Genomic DNA, 23249 nt, shown 5'->3' with positions numbered 1-23249 from the left:
ATGACCGTCTTTTTCGAAACCCATGCTGATTCCTACAGAGTAGATTTCTAGTCTCCAGAAAAGTCATTATACTCGAACACAATACGTGTTCCAAAATTCTACAACTGATCGACGTTAGAGATATAGGTCTATAGTTCTGCACATCTGTTCGACGTCCCTTCTTGAAAACGGGGATGACCTGTGCCCTTTTCCAATCCTTTGGAACGCTACGCTCTTCTAGAGACCTACGGTACACCGCTGCAAGAAGGGGGGCAAGTTCCTTCGCGTACTCCGTGTAAAATTGATCTGGTATCCCATCAGGTCCAGAGGCCTTTCCTCTTTTGAGCAATTTTAATTGTTTCTCTATCCCTCTGTCGTCTATTTCGATATCTACCATTTTGTCATCTGTGCGACAATCTAGAGAAGGAACTACAGTGCAATCTTCCTCTGTGAAACAACTTTGGAAAAAGATATTTAGTATTTCGGCCTTTAGTCTGTCATCCTCTGTTTCAGTACCATTTTGGTCACAGAGTGTCTGGACATTTTGTTTTGATCCACCTACCGCTTTGACATAAGACCAAAATTTCTTAGGATTTTCTGCCAAGTCAGTACATAGAACTTTACTTTCGAATTCACTGAACGCCTCTCGCATAGCTCTCTTCACACTACATTTCGCTTCGCGTAATTTTTGTTTGTCTGCAAGGCTTTGGCTATGTTTATGTTTGCTGTGAAGTTCCCTTTGCTTCCGCAGCAGTTTTCTAACTCGGTTGTTGTACCACGGTGGCTCTTTTCCATCTCTTACGATCTTGCTTGGCACATACTCATCTAACGCATATTGTACGATGGTTTTGAACTTCGTCCACTGATCCTCAACACTATCAGTACTTGAGACAAAACTTTTGTGTTGAGCCAACAGGTACTCTGAAATCTGCTTTTTGTCACTTTTTCTAAACAGAAAAATCTTCCTACCCTTTTTAATATTCCTATTTACGGCTGAAATCATCGATGCCGTAACCGCTTTATGATCGCTGATTCCCTGTTCTGCGTTAACTTTTTCAAATAGTTCGGGTCTGTTTGTCACCAGAAGGTCTAATATGTTATCGCCACGAGTCGGTTCTCTGTTTAACTGCTCAAGGTAGTTTTCAGATAAAGCACTTAAAAAAGTTTCACTGGATTCTTTGTCCCTGCCACCCGTTATGAACGTCTGAGTCTCCCAGTCTATATCCGGCAAATTAAAATCTCCACCCAGAACTATAACATGGTGGGGAAATCTACTCGAAATATTTTCCAAATTATCCTTCAGGTGCTCAGCCACATCAGCTGCTGAGCCAGGGGGCCTATAGAGACATCAAATTACCATGTCTGAGCCTGCTTTAACCGCGATCTTCACCCAAATCATTTCACATTACTCGATGGATGCGTTGTATGCACTAACAGTAATGAAAAACTTGCATATAGCATCGCTGTTGCATATAGCATCACTGGAGTACTGGTATCGACATAACTCTTGTGCTTGGATTAAATCGCTTACTGCGAATTACCTATAATGAAGTTGATGCCCATTATGGCAAAGAAGTTGCTGTGGCAGGCTACGTAACTAGCAGTGGAAGCCCAAGAAAGGATGATAGAAATGCTACGTTAAGACAAAATTTTACCAGATAACAATAAATATTTGCAAGACATATATAACAGTTAATCCGACGTATCCGTGATATATGAAATACCACCCGTATTTAGTCCACATCTACATCTACATCCATACCCTGCAAGCCACCTGACGGTGTGTGGTGAAGGGTACCTTGAGTACCTCTATCGGTTCTCCCTTCTATTCCAGTCTCGTGTTGTTCGTGGAAAGAAGGATTGTCGGTATGCCTCTGTGTGGGCTCTAATCTCTCTGATTTTATTCTCATGGTCTCTTCGCGAGATATACGTAGGAGGGAGCAATATACTGCTTGGCTCGTCGGTGAAGGTATGTTCTCGAAACTTCAACAAGAGCACCTACCGAGCTACTTAGCGTCTCTCCTGCAGAGTCTTCCACTGGGGTTTATCTTTCATCTCCGCAACGCTTTCGCGATCACTAAATGATCTTGTAACGAAGCGCGCTGCTCTCCGTTGGATCTTCTCTATCTCTTCTATCAAAACTTGTCTCTTGTCTCTGACCGCCTATTCTAGAGGCAAACTTAAATTCAACCCTGGACAGACGCAGCACATCGTGGAGACACCTTTCTGTTATGTGGAGGAAAAGGAGGGTGCAGACCAGTCTTTCTGTGGGCGTCCTAGACGACATGGAATTGCGGCAGTACCACTACACAAACCTGTAATGCTTGGTTAACCGTTGCCAACCCGTGAGGCGGCTCTGTTGGCAGCGCCGGCTCAGGCGCCGTCCAGACATTCTGCCGCTGCAGACCTTCGCCACTATTAGCGACATATTGCGTCGAAGAGAAAAAGACGTAACGGTAACGATCTGGAAAAGTGTATCACATTTGTCTGCTATTTGTACGAATAAGTTGACTATATGTCGCACCGCGCGAAACAATAAAAAACTGGTGGCTACAATGGATATTTACAAGAGATGTCCTTCCCTAGAACTTCCACAACGCTGCGTGGCTGCTTCGCGGTTACTACAGATTAAGGTTTGTTTTTCGGGAGTGTAAACACCGTCCAAGCGACATTCATTACATTACACGTATTCTATCACTGCTACGTTAATTTCGCTGCAGCTAGCATTACAGCACAGTTGCAAGATGGGACAAGATACACACTTTTCTAACAGATGAATGTGTTGTTCTCACATGCATTTCCCTTTACGCAGAGGACAAGAGGGAAAAGTTATGAAAGCAGTCATGTTTTTATACCGGTTCGTGTTAAACTACATGATACATTCAGTTGCTTTTAGTATGTGTTGACATTGACCCGGCAGTTCTGATGTCAAAAATCTTCGCTTTTGTGCCATAACCGACACTAGCTTTTATTATTCCCATTTACTATTAAAGACATCAAACAGAATTGTTTCTGGGAAACGTTAGCTGATATCCGCTGTCCACATTATTTGTTTGGTTATCTTTCACTCGTCAATTTGTTGATTAAAACTACCATTGACTGAATCGTGGACAGTGCGATGTGAATGTGACTAAAAGAAAGTTGAATTCATTGTGAGTTATCAGCGTCAGACTGGAAAATGTATGGAAAGGCTGGAGCAGGGAAAACGACGATTTACGAAGCCACAAAACAACTTTTTTACTCATCAGTCTTTCCTCTCCTGTGCCAAACTCTTCATCTCAAAGTAGCACTTGCAACCTACGTTGTCATTTATTTGCTAGGTGTATTCCAATCTCTGTCATTCTCTACACATTTTGCCTTCCACAACTCCCTCTGGTACCATGGAAATCATTTCCTGTTAACTTAACAGATGTCCTTTCATCCTGTGCCTTCTTCTTGACAGTGTTTTCTGTGGTGTCACCGCCAGACTCCACACTTGCTAGGTGGTAGCTTTTAAATCGGCCGCGGTCCGCTAGTATACGACGGACCCGCGTGTCGCCACAGTCAGTGATGGCAGACCGAGCGCCGCCACACGGCAGGTCTAGAGACACTGACTAGCACTCGCCCCAGTTGTACAGCAGACTTTGCAAGCAACGGTTCACTGACAACTACGCTCTCATTTGCCGAGACGATAGTTAGCATAGCCTTTAGCTACATTTGCTACGACCTAGGAAGGCGCCGTATTCAATTTATATTGAGATTCTATTAATGTATCATCAAGAGCGATGTTCTACAAATGTGGATTAAAGTTAAGTATTCCAGAAGCTACGTACTTTTCTTTATAGCATTCATTACGTATCCTGTTTCAGACCTCACGCCAGCCTGCGTGAGTTTAAGCGCGTGCCTTTCGGCTTCCTCTCATTGTGTCTAGGCTGTCTTGTCTAGACACAACATTTTCCACATATTTTCCTCTCCGATTCTGCGCAGAACCTCCTCGTTTCTTACCTTATCAATGCACCTAATTTTCAACATTCGTCTGTAGCACCACATCTCAAATGCTTCGATTGTCGTATGTTTCGAATTTCCCACTGTCCATGTTCCACTAACATACAAAACTACTAGAAGTCTTTAATCACCAGCCAATGAATCAAGCTCATAACAGATATTCCTTTATTTATTTATTCTTTGGCCGTGAAATTGAGCTGTCAGTGATGAGGGCACCAGCGAATGCATATTGGAAGGGTATAATTAATAAGCAAACGTACTGAAATAAATTTAGAAATAAACTACAAAATTATTCACCATCTTCAACGCACGGTTCGTTAAGGCACAGCTTTATAGGCAGAAAATTATAACTGAAAGCAAATAATGTGAGGAAATTTCAGTCACAGGGGAAATGACTTAGGCAGAAAATGAAATCTCACAACACACACCGGTGTATGCCGGTTATCTCTCACCTAGAGATTTGTCAGGCGCATTTATTCTGGCGTTTGGACAGATATTTGCAATTTTGTTTTTACAGAGAGTAGATGAAATCGACTCAAACGAATAACACTGGTTTAATGCGACGTCCAGTGTCCACAGAGAGCGAGCGTCGGTTTGTTTCTCATTACAAACAAAACAAATTTAAAAGAGGAATATTATGTGCTCATTCGGCAAAGCGGTTTCAGTCTAGTGTGATATCCGTGTTATCGATGCGTATTAACAGGGACCGTAAAACGCGAAGAATAACCAGCGCTATAAGAGCTACTGGCGGCCCGCTCTGCCCCTCACTGCCTACTACACACACACAACGGCGCTGCTCAGACGCTGCTAGAGTACTGGTTATCCTTCGTGTTTCACTTTAACAGTTGATACACATCGATAAAACGAACACCGCAAAAGACGAATTTTGAACTGCTGTATCGATCTGGCAGGTAAAATTCCTATTTAAAAAGCGTTTCGTTTGTAATGGCAAACGAACTGGAGCTTTCTGTTGGAAGTTGACGTTGAATGAAATATGTGAGGAGCTGTATCTGCTTGGACCGAGTCCATCAACACAATGCGAAAATAAAATTGCAGATATCTACCGAAACATCAGGGAAAATGCACATGACGACTCTTTGGAGAGATCCTCTACGTAGCAGATCCACCGGAACCTATGGTTATGGAACATGATGTAAGATGATCAAAGTAACGAAAGATGAAAATCTTCCTCATTCAACAATTATTGTATGTTGATATGATGGTCACATTGAGTCATAATAGCAACGATAAAAGTCGGTCGGGATAACGGTCATGCATTTTTGGTCACACTAGAATAATTTGTTTATCCCCAGGTGGAGATTTCCTGAGTGATATGTAATGCGGTTCCGACAGTTCTAAAAAAATGGTTCAAATGGCTCTGAGCACTATGGGACTCAACATCTTAGGTCATAAGTCCCCTAGAACTTAGAACTACTTAAACCTAACTAACCTAAGGACATCACACACACCCATGCCCAAGGCAGGATTCGAACCAGCGACCGTAGCAGTCCCGCGGTTCCAGACTGCAGCGCCAGAACCGCTAGACCAACGCGGCCGGCTCCGACAGTTCTAATTCTCAGCATTTGGGACGCGTTGAGGTTTACCTAAAATTATTTATGTTGTATAGCATTCTAGACTATATCTGTTTTTATCGAGTAACGTTTACCATACATCGTTTGCTGTTTGTTGTTTTGTGCATATTCTTGTATAAAATTCTTCTGTTCAGGTACGAAGCTCAAGTTACGGTGAGCAACCGTTAGCTCTTCCTTTTGAAGATACAATTTTTCGTGTTATGTTAACTTCTCACGTGGCTACTTTCTGTTGTAGCGCGTCATTTACTTGCGGAACAGTTTAATTAAGTCGGCAGTATACTCAGTACGCTACTGCGCGTCTTTGAAATTTTTCGTCTCAGTTACTGAATCGTACTTCCTTTTTTAGTCCCCTAGTTTCTCTACATGCGCACACCGTGAAAGTACGTTTTCAGTCTACCAGACACTCATCGCCCACCTGTCCCCCGGCCTGACAGCGAAAACACCGTTTCATCTCGTATCACCTGGCTTTGTCCACCTGGTTGCGCTACCGCTGTTTTCTTTCATTTTTTCCCTCCGTTCGCCACGTTACATTCCTAAGGCGCATGTACGTTACTTCATTGCTATATTACGTATATTACTAACTGACGTGTGGCGCACTAGGAAGGAGCACAAACACCTGCCTCAATGTGCATTACAAAATCAGTCTAATTCTGTATGAACTTATATAATGTGTCATCTTCACTTTCTCAGGTAGGTGGCAGTTTAAATGGAGTATCATGGTACACTGACAATTGAAATTCAGCTGCAACTGAAACTCGCGTAAATCTGGTGAGGGATTATGGGAAGCTAAGAAATGGGATATTGAAAAAAAAATGTTTCTCACACGTTCTGAATGTAATTCACACGGAGAACGATTGAATGTTACGTCCACAAATGAATACAATCGCTATCGTCCTATACAAAACCGAAGAGTTAATCCAGGTTTTGATAGTTCTGTGTTATGGCGATAGCTAACGTTTCTTTTAGTTGTCCAAATTCCCAATGGCATTGTCTCTACCCCTATTTATTTTATCGACGGGTCAGAATGCCGCAGCCTACAGTTAATGCAGCTCTCATTACCTACATGGTGTTTTGTCTTTCATTTACATCTACATGACTGCTCCTCAGTTCACAAGTTAATGCCTCCTAGAGTTTCATCGGGGCAGCTTCAGACTATTTTCTGTCCCACACTCGAACAGCGAACTGGGAATGTGAACACATAAATCTTTCCCTGCGAACTCTGATTTCTCCTATTATCTTCGGATGGTCATTTATCCCTATGTAGGTGGGCATCAACAAGATGTTTTGGCATTCGGAGGAGAAAATTGGTGATTGACACGTCAACAAAACAAACTGCAACGATAATCGCATTGTAATGATTGCCGTCCCAATTCGCATGACATATCCGTGGCACACTCTCCCTTCTTCTCCAACAAAACAAAACGAGCCACCCTCCTTTGAACCTTTCCTATGTCTATCCTATATGGAAAGGATACCATATCCAGCAGCATTACTGTCTCTGGCTGAGCCAGTTGCAGCTGCCTGCCCTGTTTCAGAGGATGATTCTGAGCCTTCTAGGCCCGGGCAGTCGCAGAGGGTGGACTTATTGGTAGTTGGGAACTCCAATGTTAGGCACGTAATGTGGCCCCTTAGGGATATGGCGGCTGGGGAGGGGAAGAAATCCAGTGTGCACTCCGTCTTCATTCCGGGTGGAGTCATTCCTGATGTGGAAAGGGTCCTTCCAGATGCTATGAAGAGCACAGGGAGCAGCCAGCTGCAGGGGGTGGCACATGTCGCCGCTAATGACGTGTGTCGCCTTGGATATAAAGAAATTCTCTCTGGATTCAAGAGGCTTTCTGATTTGGTGAAGGCTGCCGGTCTTGCTTACGAGATGAAGGCAGAGCTCACCATCTGCAGCATCGTTGACAGAACCGACTGCGGACCTTTGGTGCAGAGCCGGGTGGAGGGTCTGAATCAGAGGCTCAGACGGTTTTGCGACCGTGCTGGCTGCAGATTCCGTGACTTGCGCCATAGGGTGGTTGGGTTTCTGGTTCCGCTGAATAGGTCAGGAGTTCATTACACTCAGCTGGCGGCTACACGGGTAGCGGAGGCTGTGTGGCGTGGACTGGGCGGATTTTTAGGTTAGAAGGCCTCGGGAAAGTACGGGGTGGGCTGCAAACTCAAAGGGTGCATGGCAAATACAGGACGTGCTTGGATCAAGGAAGAGTCAGAATTTTAGTTGTAAATTGTTGTAGTTGTGCTGGGAAAGTCCCTGACCTTCAAGCGCTAATAGAAAGCACAGAAGCTGAAATCGTTATAGGTACAGAAAGCTGGCTAACGCCTGACGTAAGTTCTGCATAAATTTTTACGAAGTCTCAGGCGGTGTTCAGAAAGATAGATTAGGCAGAATTGGTGGTGGAGTGTTTGTGCCTGTCAGTAGTGGTTTATCTTGTAGGGAAGTCGAAGTAGATACTCCGTGCGAATTGGTATGGGTGGAGGTTATACTTAACAGCCGAACGAAATTAATAATAGTCTCCTTCTACCGACCCCCAGACTCCGATGATATAGTTGCTGAACAGTTCAGAGAAAATTTGAGTCTCGTAACAAATAAATACCCCACTCATACGGTTATAGTTGGTGGGGACTTCAACCTTCCCTCGATATGTTTGCAAAAATACTTGTTCCAAACCGGTGGTAGGCAGAAAACATCTTCCGAGATTGTCCTAAATGCTTTCTCCGAAAATTATTTCGAGCAGTTAGTCCACGAACCCACGCGAATTGTAAATGGTTGCGAAAACACACTTGACCTCTTAGCCACAAACAATCCAGAGCTAATAGAGAGCATCATGTCTGATACAGGGATTAGTAATAACAAGGCCGTTGTATTTAGGCTCAATACCGTTTCTTCCAAATCCACCAGAAACAAACGCAAAATAATTTTATTTAAAAAAGCGGATAAAGTGTCACTAGAAGCCTCCCTAAGAGACAATCTCCAATCCTTCCGAACTGACTATGAAAATGTAGACGAGATGTGCCTCAAATTCAAAGATATAGTAGCAACAGCAATTGAGAGATTCATACCTCATAAATTGGTAAGAGATTGAACTGATCCCCCATGGTACACAAAACAGGTCCGAACGCTGTTGCAGAGGCAATGGAAAAAGCATGCGAAGTTCAGAAGCATGCGAAATCCCGAAGATTGGCTAAAATTTACAGACGCGCGAAATTTGGCACGGACTTCAATGCGAGATGCCTTTAATAGGTTCCACAACGAAACATTGTCTCGAAATTTGGTAGAAAATCCGAAGAAATTCTGGTCGTATGTAAAGTACACAAGCGGCAAGACGCAGTCAATACCTTCGCTGCGCAGTGCCGATGGTACTGTTACCGACGACTGTGCCGCTAAAGCGGAGTTATTGAACGCAGTTTTCCGAAATTCCTTCACCAGGGAAGACGAATGGAGTATTCCAGAATTTGAAACACGGATAGCTGCTAGCATGAGTTTCTTAGAAGTAGATACCTTAGGGGTTGCGAAGCAACTCAAATCGCTTGATACGGGCAAGTCTTCAGGTCCAGATTGTACACCGATTAGGTTCCTTTCAGATTACGCTGATACAATAGCTCCCTACTTAGCAATCATATACAACCGCTCGCTCACCGATAGATCTGTACCTACAGATTTGAAAATTGCGCAGGTCGCACCAGTGTTTAAGAAAGGTAGTAGGAGTAATCCATCGAACTACAGACCTATATCATTGACGTCGGTTTGCAGTAGGGATTTGGAGCATATACTGTATTCAAACATTATGAATCACCTCGAAGGGAACGATCTATTGATACGTAATCAGCATGGTTTCAGAAAACATCGTTCTTGTGCAACGCAGATACATCTTTATTCGCACGAAGTAATGGCCGCTATCGACAGGAGACTCCAAGTTGATTCCGTATTTCTAGATTTCCGGAAAGCTTTTGACACCGTTCCTCACAAGCGACTTCTAATCAAGCTGCGGGCCTATGGGGTATCGTCTCAGTTGTGCGACTGGATTCGTGATTTCCTGTCAGGAAGGTCGCATTTCTTAGTAATAGACGGATAATCATCGAGTAAAACTGAAGTGATATCAGGTGTTCCCCAGGGAAGCGTCCTGGGACCTCTGCTGTTCCTGATCTATATAAATGACCTGGGTGAGAATCTGAGCAGTTCTCTTAGGTTGTTCGCAGATGATGCTATAATTTATCGTCTAGTAAGGTCATCCGAAGACCAGTATCAGTTGCAAAGCGATTTAGAAAAGATTGCTGTATGGTGTGGCAGGTGGCAGTTGACGCTAAATAACGAAAAGTGTGAGGTGATCCACGTGAGTTCCAAATGAAATCCGTTGGAATTCGATTACTCGATAAATAGTACAATTCTCAAGGCTGTCAATTCAACTAAGTACCTGGGTGTAAAAATTTCGAACAACTTCAGTTGGAAAGACCACATATCTACATCTACATCTACATCCATACTCCGCAAGCCACCTGACGGTGTGTGGCGGAGGGTACCTTCAGTACCTCTATCGGTTCTCCCTTCTATTCCAGTCTCGTATTGTTCGTGGAAAGAAGGATTGTCGGTATGCCTCTGTGTGGGCTCTAATCTCTCTGATTTTATCCTCATGGTCTCTTCGCGAGATATACGTAGGAGGGAGCAATATACTGCTTGACTCTTCGGTGAAGGTATGTTCTCGAAACTTTGACAAAAGCCCGTACCGAGCTACTGAGCGTCTCTCCTGCAGAGTCTTCCACTGGAGCTTATCTATCATCTCCGTAACGCTTTCGCGATTACTAAATGGTCCTGTAACGAAGCGCACTGCTCTCCGTTGGATCTTCTCTATGTCTTGTATCAACCCTATCTGGTACGGATCCCACACTGCTGAGCAGTATTCAAGCAGTGGGCGAACAAGCGTACTGTAACCTACTTCCTTTGTTTTCGGATTGCATTTCCTTAGGATTCTTCCAATGAATCTCAGTCTGGCATCTGCTTTACCGACAATCAACATTATATGATCATTCCATTTTAAATCACTCCTAATGCGTACTCCCAGATGATTTATGGTATTAACTGCTTCCAGTTGCTGACCTGCTATTTTGTAGCTAAATGATAAAGTATCTATCTTTCTGTGTATTCGCAGCACATTACACTTGTCTACATTGAGATTCAGTTGCCATTCCCTGCACCATGCGTCAATTCGCTGCAGATCCTCCTGCATTTCAGTACAATTTTCCATTGTTACAACCTCTCGATACACCACAGCATCATCTGCAAAAAGCCTCAGTGAACTTCCGATGTCATCCACCAAGTCATTTATGTATATTGTGAATAGCAACGGTCCTATGACACTCCCCTGCGGCACACCTGAAATTACTCTTACTTCGGAAGACTTCTCTCCATTGAGAATAACATGCTGCGTTCTGTTATCTAGGAACTCCTCAATCCAATCACACAATTGGTCTGATAGTCCATATGCTCTTACTTTGTTCAATAAACGACTGTGGGGAACTGTATCGAACGCCTTGCGGAAGTCAAGAAACACGGCATCTACCTGTGAACCCGTGTCTATGGCCCTCTGATTCTCGTGGACGAATAGCGCGAGCTGGGTTTCACATGACCGTCTTTTTCGAAACCCATGCTGATTCCTACAGAGTAGATTTCTAGTCTCCAGAAAAGTCATTATACTCGAACACAATACGTGTTCCAAAATTCTACAACTGATCGACGTTAGAGATATAGGTCTATAGTTCTGCACATCTGTTCGACGTCCCTTCTTGAAAACGGGGATGACCTGTGCCCTTTTCCATCCTTTGGAACGCTACGCTCTTCTAGAGACCTACGGTACACCGCTGCAAGAAGGGGGGCAAGTTCCTTCGCGTACTCTGTGTAAAATTGAACTGGTACTTTCGAATTCATTGAACGCCTCTCGCATAGCTCTCTTCACACTACATTTCGCTTCGCGTAATTTTTGTTTGTCTGCAAGGCTTTGGCTATGTTTATGTTTGCTGTGAAGTTCCCTTTGCTTCCGCAGCAGTTTTCTAACTCGGTTGTTGAACCACGGTGGCTCTTTTCCATCTCTTACGATCTTGCTTGGCACATACTCATCTAACGCATATTGTACGATGGTTTTGAACTTTGTCCACTGATCCTCAACACTATCAGTACTTGAGACAAAACTTTTGTGTTGAGCCAACAGGTACTCTGAAATCTGCTTTTTGTCACTTTTTCTAAACAGAAAAATCTTCCTACCCTTTTTAATATTCCTATTTACGGCTGAAATCATCGATGCCGTAACCGCTTTATGATCGCTGATTCCCTGTTCTGCGTTAACTTTTTCAAATAGTTCGGGTCTGTTTGTCACCAGAAGGTCTAATATGTTATCGCCACGAGTCGGTTCTCTGTTTAACTGCTCAAGGTAGTTTTCAGATAAAGCACTTAAAAAAATTTCACTGGATTCTTTGTCCCTGCCTCCCGTTATGAACGTCTGAGTCTCCCAGTCTATATCCGGCAAATTAAAATCTCCACCCAGAACTATAACATGGTGGGGAAATCTACTCGAAATATTTTCCAAATTATCCTTCAGGTGCTCAGCCACAACAGCTGCTGAGCCAGGGGGCCTATAGAGACATCCAATTACCATGTCTGAGCCTGCTTTAACCGCGACCTTCACCCAAATCATTTCACATTTCGGATCTCCGTCAATTTCCTTCGATACTATTGCACTTCTTACCGCTATAAACACGCCTCCCCCTTCACTGTTCAGCCTGTCTCTGCGGTATACATTCCAATCTGAGTTTAGGATTTCGTTACTGTTTACGTCTGGTTTCAGCCAACTTTCTGTCCCTAGTACTATATGGGCGTTGTGATCGTTTATTAATGAGAGCAGTTCTGGGACCTTTCTATAGACGCTCCTGCAGTTTACTATTAGCACATTAATATTGTTATTCCCTGTTGCATTTTGCCTACTCCTATCTTGCCGCGTCTCAGGAGGCGTCTTGTCGGGCCTAGGGAGGAGATTCTCTAACCTAAAAAACCCCCATGTGCACTCCACACGTACTCCGCTACCCTTGTAGCCGCTTCCGGCGTGTAGTGCACGCCTGACCTATTCAGGGGGACCCTACATTTCTCCACCCGATAGCGGAGGTCGAGAAATTTGCACCCCAGATCTCCGCAGAATCGTCTGAGCCTCTGGTTTAAGCCTTCCACTCGGCTCCAAACCAGAGGACCGCGATCGGTTCTGGGAACGATACTACAAATAGTTAGCTCTGATTGCACCCCGCGAGCGAGGCTTTCCGCCTTCACCAATTCCGCCAACCGCCTGTACGAACTGAGGATGACCTCTGAACCCAGACGGCAGGAGTCATTGGTGCCGACATGAGCAACAATTTGCAGTCGGGTGCACCCAGTGCTCTCTATCGCCGCCGGTAGGGCCTCCTCCACATCTCGGATGAGACCCCCCGGCAAGCAGACAGAGTGAACACTGGCCTTCTTCCCCGACCTTCTCGCTATTTCCCTAAGGGGCTCCATCACCCGCCTAACGTTGGAGCTCCCAATAACTAATAAACCCCTCCCCCCGGGTGCCTGCTCGGACCTTGCTGAAGGAGCAGCCACATGTCCCCTCACAGGCAGAGCGGGCGATGCCACACGGCCAGCCTCCACATTGACCTTCCGCCTCGTGCGCCGCGAACGCCGCTGAACCCGCCACTCCCCTTGGGGAGGGGGTGGCCCAACCGCGCCCGGTACCCGCGAAGATGTCTCGACAGTAGGGACAGTGGGTGAAGCATGTAACACCTGGGGTGTACCTTGCGACGCACCAGACTCCCCACTGCCGCTACACTCCGAGGCAGCAGCCTGAAGACGGCTGACCGCGGCCATCAACACGCTCAGCTGTTCGCGAACAGTGGCCAGCTCCTCCAGCGTCCGTACACAGCAGTCACACATCCTATCCATCCTAAGGAAACAATTTACTGAAGAGAGTTAATCAACCTTTAACTAGACTGCTAATTCACTAAAGGCGGCTGCTTATTCACTAAACTGTGGTTGATAGCCACTTCTTGTAGAAAACAATGAAAATAGCACTACCTGTCTCTGGACTGTATTGAAAACAAACTCTAGCACTACTGGCACTATGGTTGACTACAGGGACTCTCTCTGACTGTATTCAAAACAAACACGAAATCTATGGAACACTATTAAGAGCACTCGAAAATTAAAGCTTCCTAAAAGCAAATACACACGGAAGAAGAAGTGACAAGTAAGAAAAATACAGTTAATACTTAAATTAAGGTAGCTCGCTGCACAGCATACGTGAAGCAGGCGGCAGTTACGACGACACTGTAATGTTGTGGGGAAGGCGAGCCAAAGATTGCGTTTCATTGGCAGGACACTTAGAAGATTCAACAAGTCCACTAAAGAGACAGCTTACACTACACTCGTTCGTCCTCTGTTAGAATATTGCTGCGCGGTGTGGGATCCTTACCAGGTGGGATTGACGGAGGACATCGAAAGGATGCAAAAAAGGGCAGCTCGTTTTGTAATATCACGTAATAGGGGAGAGAGTGTGGCAGATATGATACGCGAGTTGGGATAGAAGTCATTAAAGCAAAGACATTTTTCGTCGCGACGAGATATATTTACGAAATTTCAGTCACCAAATTTTTCTTCCGAATGTGAAAATATTTTGTTGAGCCCAACCTAAATTGGTAGGAATGATCATGAAAATAAAATAAGAGAAATCAGACCTCGAAGAGAAAGGTTTAGATGTTCGTTTTTCCCGCGCGCTGTTCGGGAGTGGAATGGTAGGGAGATAGTATGATTGTGGTTCGATGAACCCTCTGCCAAGCACTTAAATGTGAATTGCAGAGTAATCATGTAGATGTAGATTACTCTAGGAGAGGCCGGACAAGGGGTAGCATAGGCAGTCTCTTTGGTAGACCGTTTGCATCTTATAAGTGTTCTGCCAATAAAACAATCTTTGATTCGTCTTCCCCAGTTAGTCTTAATTTGGCAGGTGATTTTGAATTGGATTGGTTTTCGTGACGAGCCAATTGGCTGTTCCTTCCACTCCCCTGCCCAGCATAGACTGTTTTCCGTCACTTATGATTTCAAGGCAGAAACACAGGATTAGCGACAGTGGACACAAGTTATTATCGCGAGAAGGGAAGTGCTGTAGACGTGTTGCTTATTTCGTATAACTCACTAGCCTTCTAGTTCTCCCTGGTCGACGGCACTCATTATGGTTATCTGCCAGGTGAGTTAAGTCTAACTGGTGTACACATGGAACGCATTGAGCTGCAGTGTAATTCCCATGTAAATGATTTTTTTTAACGTTTCATCTGTCCAGGACGTGTTCATTGTTTTCCTCGAAAAGAGGAATGAAGTTGCTAACGTGATAAAATATTTCGATTAACGCACATGGGTCAAAGGCTTTATTCGAATATGAAACTAAGTCACGATTATGGGGAGTCTGAGTGTAAAAAGCTGAAATTTTTGTGTCTGTCCGTTTCCCAACTGTTTGAACCTCGTAAACACTTCTGCACTGCACCAGTGAAATTACATAGTACTGAAAATTTGTTTTGTTTGTGATTTATGCTGTCGATAATTATGAAATAAAAAGCAAGTCGAATGCAGTGTGACTGCATTGCCATTTATTGCTGCACATTAGTGGTTTACCCTCTTCCCACACCACATACTCATACAGTATGTCGTGGCGGTGGTGGAAATGTGCGACCAAGCGAGAGAGATGTTGCACTCATGCCAGCACACGGTTCGCATGCCGAAAACTTGGAGGTCCTAGAGATGTGCTATCTTTTGATGGAACTACAGATTTGTACCTTACGTTTTGCATTCGCAATATTGTTGTCAGTTGTAGAAAAAGAAAGTGGGCATTACTTCGTGGACAACATCCGAAGCTAGCTTCTTCAGTGTTCTTCTCTTCACGTTAGACAAAACAATAGAACGCCACCTTGAAAATTGTACACACTGCAGCTGTCAAAGCGTCTCCTTGCTAGACACTTCGACATCGTGTGAAGCCTTCCTGTCCACTTACAGCAAAGTATAGTGCTTTTAATCTTGTGGCATGTGATGTCATTCCTATTGCCCAAACAATCCCTTCATTAGAATTGCAAAGTGTCTTGTGAACAAAATTGAGCTTCATATATTTTGACTTATGCTGATGGCCAATTATGTGGATAATTAAGGGTATTTAAATTACATTCGTTGTCCTTCAGAAACTGGCAATTCTCAGATATAGATATTCGCAGGATGGGCAAAATATGGAAACAACAGAAGCACAAAACGTTATCATGCCTAATAGGGTGTTGGTCCGAGCACGAGGCTCACAACCCGAACCACACGCCACTGTTAAGCGCTAATGAAGGACTGGGTCCCTTACTTCGATTGCATATAATTCATTAAGGTCAATCCAACATTTATTTCAAATAATACAAATGAAGCTACATTTGAACCTGTCTGACATTAAACAGGAATAAAAAAACAATTTCAATATCAGCTGATTTAGTATGTGAAGCGTGATTTAAGCCAATAACCAGATAAACTGAACAATTCTCCGTAATTCAAAAGAAAGAAAAACAAAATTGAGCCAATACACCCCACCGACAAATATCCAAAAAACCTTACAATACTACTCAAAAGAGTACACTGAAGTGGGGAGCAGTCATTCACCTGACAGAACACTTCAAAATGAGTTCAGTAACACAGCTGCGTGCCCAGAAAACTGCAAGACATTAAATGCACTTCATTTGACGAATAACAAATACTCACTAACATTACGCCACTCCTGTGTGAACTGCAGTGTTCCAAAGAAATAGGCGATTATTCTGAAAGAATTTTTTTTTATATGCTTAAATTACAGCATTAAGGAATTCCAAAAGATGTCCAATCGAACACCCCCCCCCCTCCCACTCCTTTCAGTTGAGGCACAAATCTTTCCACTTTCTAGGCGGAGGTTGAGCCAGAAACACAGAATCCCACAAAACACAGTTTTGCTGTGAAATCTTACAGGACACCCGGAAGCAGTTACAGACAAGGGGTCGGCACCCACAAATAACTCATGCTAAGAGTCAGGCTGGGAGCACATCCTACGAAAACTTTATCACACTATGCTCACCACAAACTGTAGACATATCGGCCGAACATCGGCTTGCGGTGGCTGCCGGAAGGACGAAACAACCAACAGGCCCACGCCGTGCTTCTCACACAGGCACCTCAATTTGTACAAACATCTAGACCAACACCAACTCCGGACTCCCCTCTCACTGCGAGGCTTGGCACAGTTTATATGAAATGCCTTCCAGGCAACCAGTAACCGCCGCAGGAGTTTCACGATTAGCTAACAGCCTCAGCGTAACAGACATCACACATGTGCTTACACCCGAGCCATAACTCCGTCAGTCTCACCGGCCGCCCCAAACCGACTGCCTCTCGCAGTCCGCGCGCCCCAGCCGAAAAAGCAAAGATGCTCATGCCCGGGGACGCGCCGAAGATAACAAAACGATCGCTGATGATAGACCAGCGATCTGGCTCAGGTGTAATCAAACCGTTGTAATTCAAAACTGCTTCCAGTAGTCTCGGAATGGATACATACAGGTGCTGTACGATTGTGAATAAATTTCTGTACTGTTCTTACTGCAAAATACTACCGAGTTCAAGCAACGATGACACAGATGTACAGTGATCAGGCATCCTTCTCTCTAAAGTAGACCACAAAGACTCATTAATACTGATATACGTGTATGGTGCCTGAGGTCACCAGGAAGGGGGGGGTGGGGGATGCGACAATTCATCCTCATGCTTACAAAGCCAGCCCTGGGCTATGTGAGCTTTGTGAACAGGGGCACCGTCACCTTAGAAGGGCAGCATCACCATTAGGGTGCAAAAATTCTACCATGGGATGAACCTGATCAGCCAAAGTGGACCCATCATCGTTGACAGTAATGTGACTTCGTAGAGTAACCATCGGCCCTTCGAGTACCACGAAATGGGTACACTGCCATCTCTTAGTCTTGGGACGTAAAATCATCAAGAAGCCTGAAATAGTGTCCAACAAGACTCGTCCCACCAAATGACCTTTTATCACTGCTCCACAGTTCTGATTTTATGGCTTTATCACAATGTTTCTATGTTATGAGCAACTGCACCACTGACTAGTGGTTTTGGAATTGAGGTCCCCCCGCAACTCCCTGTTTAACCCTTTCGCTGCTGCGGGTACGTTTACACGTATTGCTACACCTTTCCCCAGGTGCTGTGGACGTGAATACACAAGCCACTTGGGTTTCCCTACAGTACTATGGACGTCTGTAAGCGTCCTGAGCCACCGACCTCTCAATGATCCAGAAGAGTTACACTAGTGGCCATAAAAATTGCTACACCAAAAAGAAATGCAGATGATAAACGGTTAGTCATTGGACAATATACACTCCTGGAAATTGAAATAAGAACACCGTGAATTCATTGTCCCAGGAAGGGGAAACTTTATTGACACATTCCTGGGGTCAGATACATCACATGATCACACTGACAGAACCACAGGCACATAGACACAGGCAACAGAGCATACACAATGTCGGCACTAGTACAGTGTATATCCACCTTTCGCAGCAATGCAGGCTGCTGTTCTCCCATGGAGACGATCGTAGAGATGCTGGATGTAGTCCTGTGGAACGGCTTGCCATGCCATTTCCACCTGGCGCCTCAGTTGGACCAGCGTTCGTGCTGGACGTGCAGACCGCGTGAGACGACGCTTCATCCAGTCCCAAACATGCTCAATGGGGGACAGATCCGGAGATCTTGCTGGCCATGGTAGTTGACTTACACCTTCTAGAGCACGTTGGGTGGCACGGGATACATGCGGACGTGCATTGTCCTGTTGGAACAGCAAGTTCCCTTGCCGGTCTAGGAATGGTAGAACGATGGGTTCGATGACGGTTTGGATGTACCGTGCACTATTCAGTGTCCCCTCGACGATCACCAGTGGTGTACGGCCAGTGTAGGAGATCGCTCCCCACACCATGATGCCGGGTGTTGGCCCTGTGTGCCTCGGCCGTATGCAGTCCTGATTGTTGCGCTCACCTGCACGGCGCCCAACACGCATACGACCATCATTGGCACCAAGGCAGAAGCGACTCTCATCGCTGAAGATGACACGTCTCCATTCGTCCCTCCAATCACGCCTGTCGCGACACCACTGGAGGCGGGCTGCACGATGTTGGGGCGTGAGCGGAAGACGGCCTAACGGTGTGCGGGACCGTAGCCCAGCTTCATGGAGACGGTTGCGAAAGGTCCTCGCCGATACCCCAGAAGCAACAGTTGAAAGGTGGCTACACTGAGCCACAGCGCCAGAAATCGCGCCAGAGAGTATTGTTCCGCCGCCTCCACTGGCAGTGATTATTGAGACGTAGCGGCAAGCAGTTCTTACCGAGAAGTTGTGGTGGACACTGCTTGTAGCTGAAGTTGGAATGAGATGGGGTAGTAGTGAGTGTTTGTTCGATGTTTTATGCAGCTATGTGATGGGACAGATAGCAGATGTTATTCCAATGGAGATATTGTAATGGTCAGAGTGCTTTTCGTCAATATATATGAAGGTAATAAATATTATGTTGTCTATTTATTTGTGTGTCCTGAATAATGTGTCATTACAGGTTCAGTCAACAAAGCATCTGGCTTGTGTTCTTGTATTAGTGTGTAATTCTGGGTTTCTTGCACAATCATAGTATTTCTAATTTTCTTTTATCACGTCAGTATAAATGATATTTAAAAATTCTTGTCTTGTTGAAGAAGAACCGTGCCAGATGTGCGTTGAGTCATACTACCACATACAGAACAGCTACACTTGTGCTTTGTTGGATTCGTAGATTTTATAGTTGCTGGGGACTTAATTAGTTAATTGTGTTAACAGAAATTTTCTTACATTCTTTGTTGTCATTCTATGCAGTCAGATAGCGTAACAATTAGTTGTCAGGGCCAGCCGTTGACGAGACTTGCGTAATCGGACATACAGCTACTAAAAATATTTGCATTCATATCTTTATTATAATTTAGCCCCCATGCACGTGGCGACCCTGCCAGGATCGTCCCTTGGAATCTTCTGATTGTAAAAATAGTAGACAGTAGTATTGTAGTAGTAATTTGTAGTTTAGTAATTGTAGTCTATTTTGCATGTGTAGATTGGTAATTGTCATTCTTCTATTGTTCGTTAATCGTGTTTGAAGGAAGCATCTCTTGTGATTGATATTGTTGGTGATAAAGTGTCATTGTGTGTAATTTTCATATAGTGACGAGTTTTGTATGTTTTGTAAATGATTACACGATCGATGAAAAAGGCAAAAATGATGAATAGTGAGAATGACGAAATTGTTAACATGGCGAACTCGCCAACAGGGGAAAACAGTATGATGGATAATGAAGTGGAAAACAATGTAATAAGTCGGGAAAATAGTCCGGAACCATTTCAAAATTTTTCTCAATCAGAAAATTCACAGAACCCGAGATTAACGACAGAAGATTCTGGAATAGTATCGAATACAGATAGCTTTATGGCTATGCAGAAGGAAGTTAGTTTTGTGGGAAATGTTAGGGGCGAAAAGAATTTCGAACAACTTAACACGGAGCAGTTGATGAGTGCAATATTAAATTTGGGATCTGAATTAAAAACAGTGGCAACATGGTTTGACTCACAAATAGGAACAATTAAAACTGAGATGGGAACAATGGGATCACAGTTACGATCTGAATTAAAAACAGATAGGGGAACAATGGAAAAACGGTTAGACTCACTGGGATCACAAATGGGAACAATGGAAACACGGATAGATTCACGAATAGGGACATGTTTCAAAAATATGAAAGATGAATTAAAGAAAGAAATCAGAGAAGAAGTACAACCGATTTTGAATGCTCACAATAATAGATTAGTTGCAGTAGAGATTAGACAAAGGGAACAGGATAGAGAACAGGAGGAAAGAGATCGCGTGACAGTACAGCAATTTTCAGAGTTAAATTTACAACGTGCACACGATAAGAAAGAAATATTTGAGAGAATCGAGGAATCCGCACCAAATGACAGATTAAATAACTTAACACAACAATATGAACAGTTAACTACCAAATGTGACCATACCGAAACGCGAGTCGCGACACTTACGGAAGACGTAAATAAACAGAAAGAACAAATTGGTGACTTATCGGAAAGAGTTGAGGAGATTTCAGATAAATTGACAAGTCTTAGCTTAAATGGGGACAGAGATTCAGATGACACAGCTCCATTGCCATTTTCAGAAACCGAAGAGTACCAGAACATAAATAAGCATGTTGAAAATCAGGGAAAATTTAATGAACGCGTTAAAAGGGAAGTTGAGGCATTACGAAAGCAAGTCAAGCAAATTGAAGGCGAAATCGTAGGAAAATATAGCAGAAGAAATTTAGAATAACAGGTAGCAGAGGGCTTTGAAGAAAGTAATTTATTTCATTTACGGGATGCAACAAGAGAGCGCCAGGCGCGCGAACTTGACAATAATCGACATTCGGACTGGAACAGACGCGGTAGGTCTTTGTCGCCACGAGGCGAAAACTTTGACTATAAACACTTTTTGACTGTTCGGAAATTTAAGATCTTCCGCAATTCTAAGAATGACATACATCCATGTTCATGGTTAGATCAATTTATGTACGCACTCCCACCAAATTGGCCACTTAGTCACAAACTGGAATTTATGTGTGGATATTTAGAAAAGGAACCGGCGACGCGGATGCGCGCACTCATTAGAGATTGTAATAGCCTAAATGATTTTTATCATGCATTTCTATCGGCATATTGGTCCGAAAACACGCAAGACAGAGTCAAACACAGTCTTATTATGCAGCGTAATTTCAAACAGTCTGAGTTCCGCACGCCAGCGGAATATTTTGAAGACATGATTCGAAAGAATCAGTTCCTTTCCAATCCTTATAGCCCGACTGAATTAATTCGCATTTGTTTAACTAAGCTGCCACAATCCATAAGACAAATTGCTTTAGCCGGAAGATGTAAAGACGACATTGAGACCTTTAAGACTTTGTTGCAAGAACTTGAGTATGACAACGATGACGGCACTTCTTGTAACTTTTTCAGTAACAGTAATTACAATAGATTTTCAGAGAAAAGGGATAGTGATCGGAACGGGCGTTATATGGGGAACTTTGAGAATGACAGACGTAACAGACAGGACAATAGATACCAGCCTTATGACAATAACAGACGTTCTAACAGAAATTACACAGACAATTATAATAACGGTAATTCCTTCCGGAATGATCAATCATACGGAAACAGTAATCGGTATCATCAAGACAGAAATTATTCATACAGTAATAGAAATTCTTACTACAGAAATAACCAGGGTAGTAGATACAACAATAATTTCAGAAGTGACAGTCGAAATTACACAAGAAGTAGTTATGCAGACAGACAGGAAAACAGAAATTTTAATAACAGACACAACCAAGAATTTGTATCTAACAGACAGGAGGGACCTAATTGGCATCCTCCACGTGACAGAACTTCAGAGAGACAAGTGCAAATCGTAGAAATGGATCCGCGGAATGACGCGAATACTCAGAGACGTGACGCCAACAATCGACAATGACTTGCAGCTTCGGCTTCTGGCAGCAATATAGACGGTTCAGAAAGTAATGACACTACGACTTTACACTACGTACGCCTGGAAGACATGAGAGACATTTTGTTAGACGAAAAGGAAAATAATGTAGACGCATTTTTACATCCTGTTATTGAAGTATGTGTGGGTAAGAATAAGTTCACTGCAGTTTTAGATTCTGGGAGCCCATTGAATGTCATTAGTGAATCAGTTTTTCGTATATGTGAAAGGACTATTGCCTGTCCTGTGTTACCTATTTCTAAAACTACAATTCGAGGAGCGATTTCTGGAAAAGGTGTAGAAGTTAAACAACAGACCAACCTAAATTTCAATTGTCAAGGATACGAATTTTCTGCTAATTTTATTATTGTTCCATTACTCAGTACACAAATTATATTAGGTATGGAGTTTCGTAACGCACATAAGGCAATTTTGAACTTTAAAGAAGGAAGTGTGAATTTGACTATTGCCGGAATGCCGAAATGTTTGAAATTTTTCGAGTGTTTAACAAGATCTGAGTCAGATACAAAATGTTTAAGGTTTCTTACTTCTGATGTTTTCGTTGAGCATTATGACGACAATGTGTTTATTCATGACAATGACAATAGATACAGAGACGCGATGGATGATATAATTAATAGCGAAAAATTAATTAATGAAAAGGTTAAGAAAGCTGAAGTGCCAGATGACGTTGCAAGAGAAGAGCTGCACCACATTTTGACTTCACATGCTACAGTATTTAGTCATCACACGGGAACTATACAAGGCTTACAATATTTATTTAAAGTAAAAGAACACACACCATTTCGCGGGAAAACGTACGCTATTCCTTTGGCTTACAGAGACAAGGTTAAGAATGAACTTCAGTACATGTTAGATCAGGGCATTATTGAGCCTGCAGTCAGTCCTTATACTAGCCCATTACACGTTGTTCTTAAAAAGGATGGATCAATTCGTCTGGTTCTGGATTCCAGACAGATAAATAATATCATCATTCCTGAAACTGACCGCCCACAAAATTTAGATGAACTTCTTCAA

The sequence above is a fragment of the Schistocerca cancellata genome, unplaced genomic scaffold, assembly GCF_023864275.1.
Source record: "Schistocerca cancellata isolate TAMUIC-IGC-003103 unplaced genomic scaffold, iqSchCanc2.1 HiC_scaffold_743, whole genome shotgun sequence".
NCBI lineage: Eukaryota > Metazoa > Arthropoda > Insecta > Orthoptera > Acrididae > Schistocerca > Schistocerca cancellata.
Note: the sequence above shows the minus strand (reverse complement) of the source record.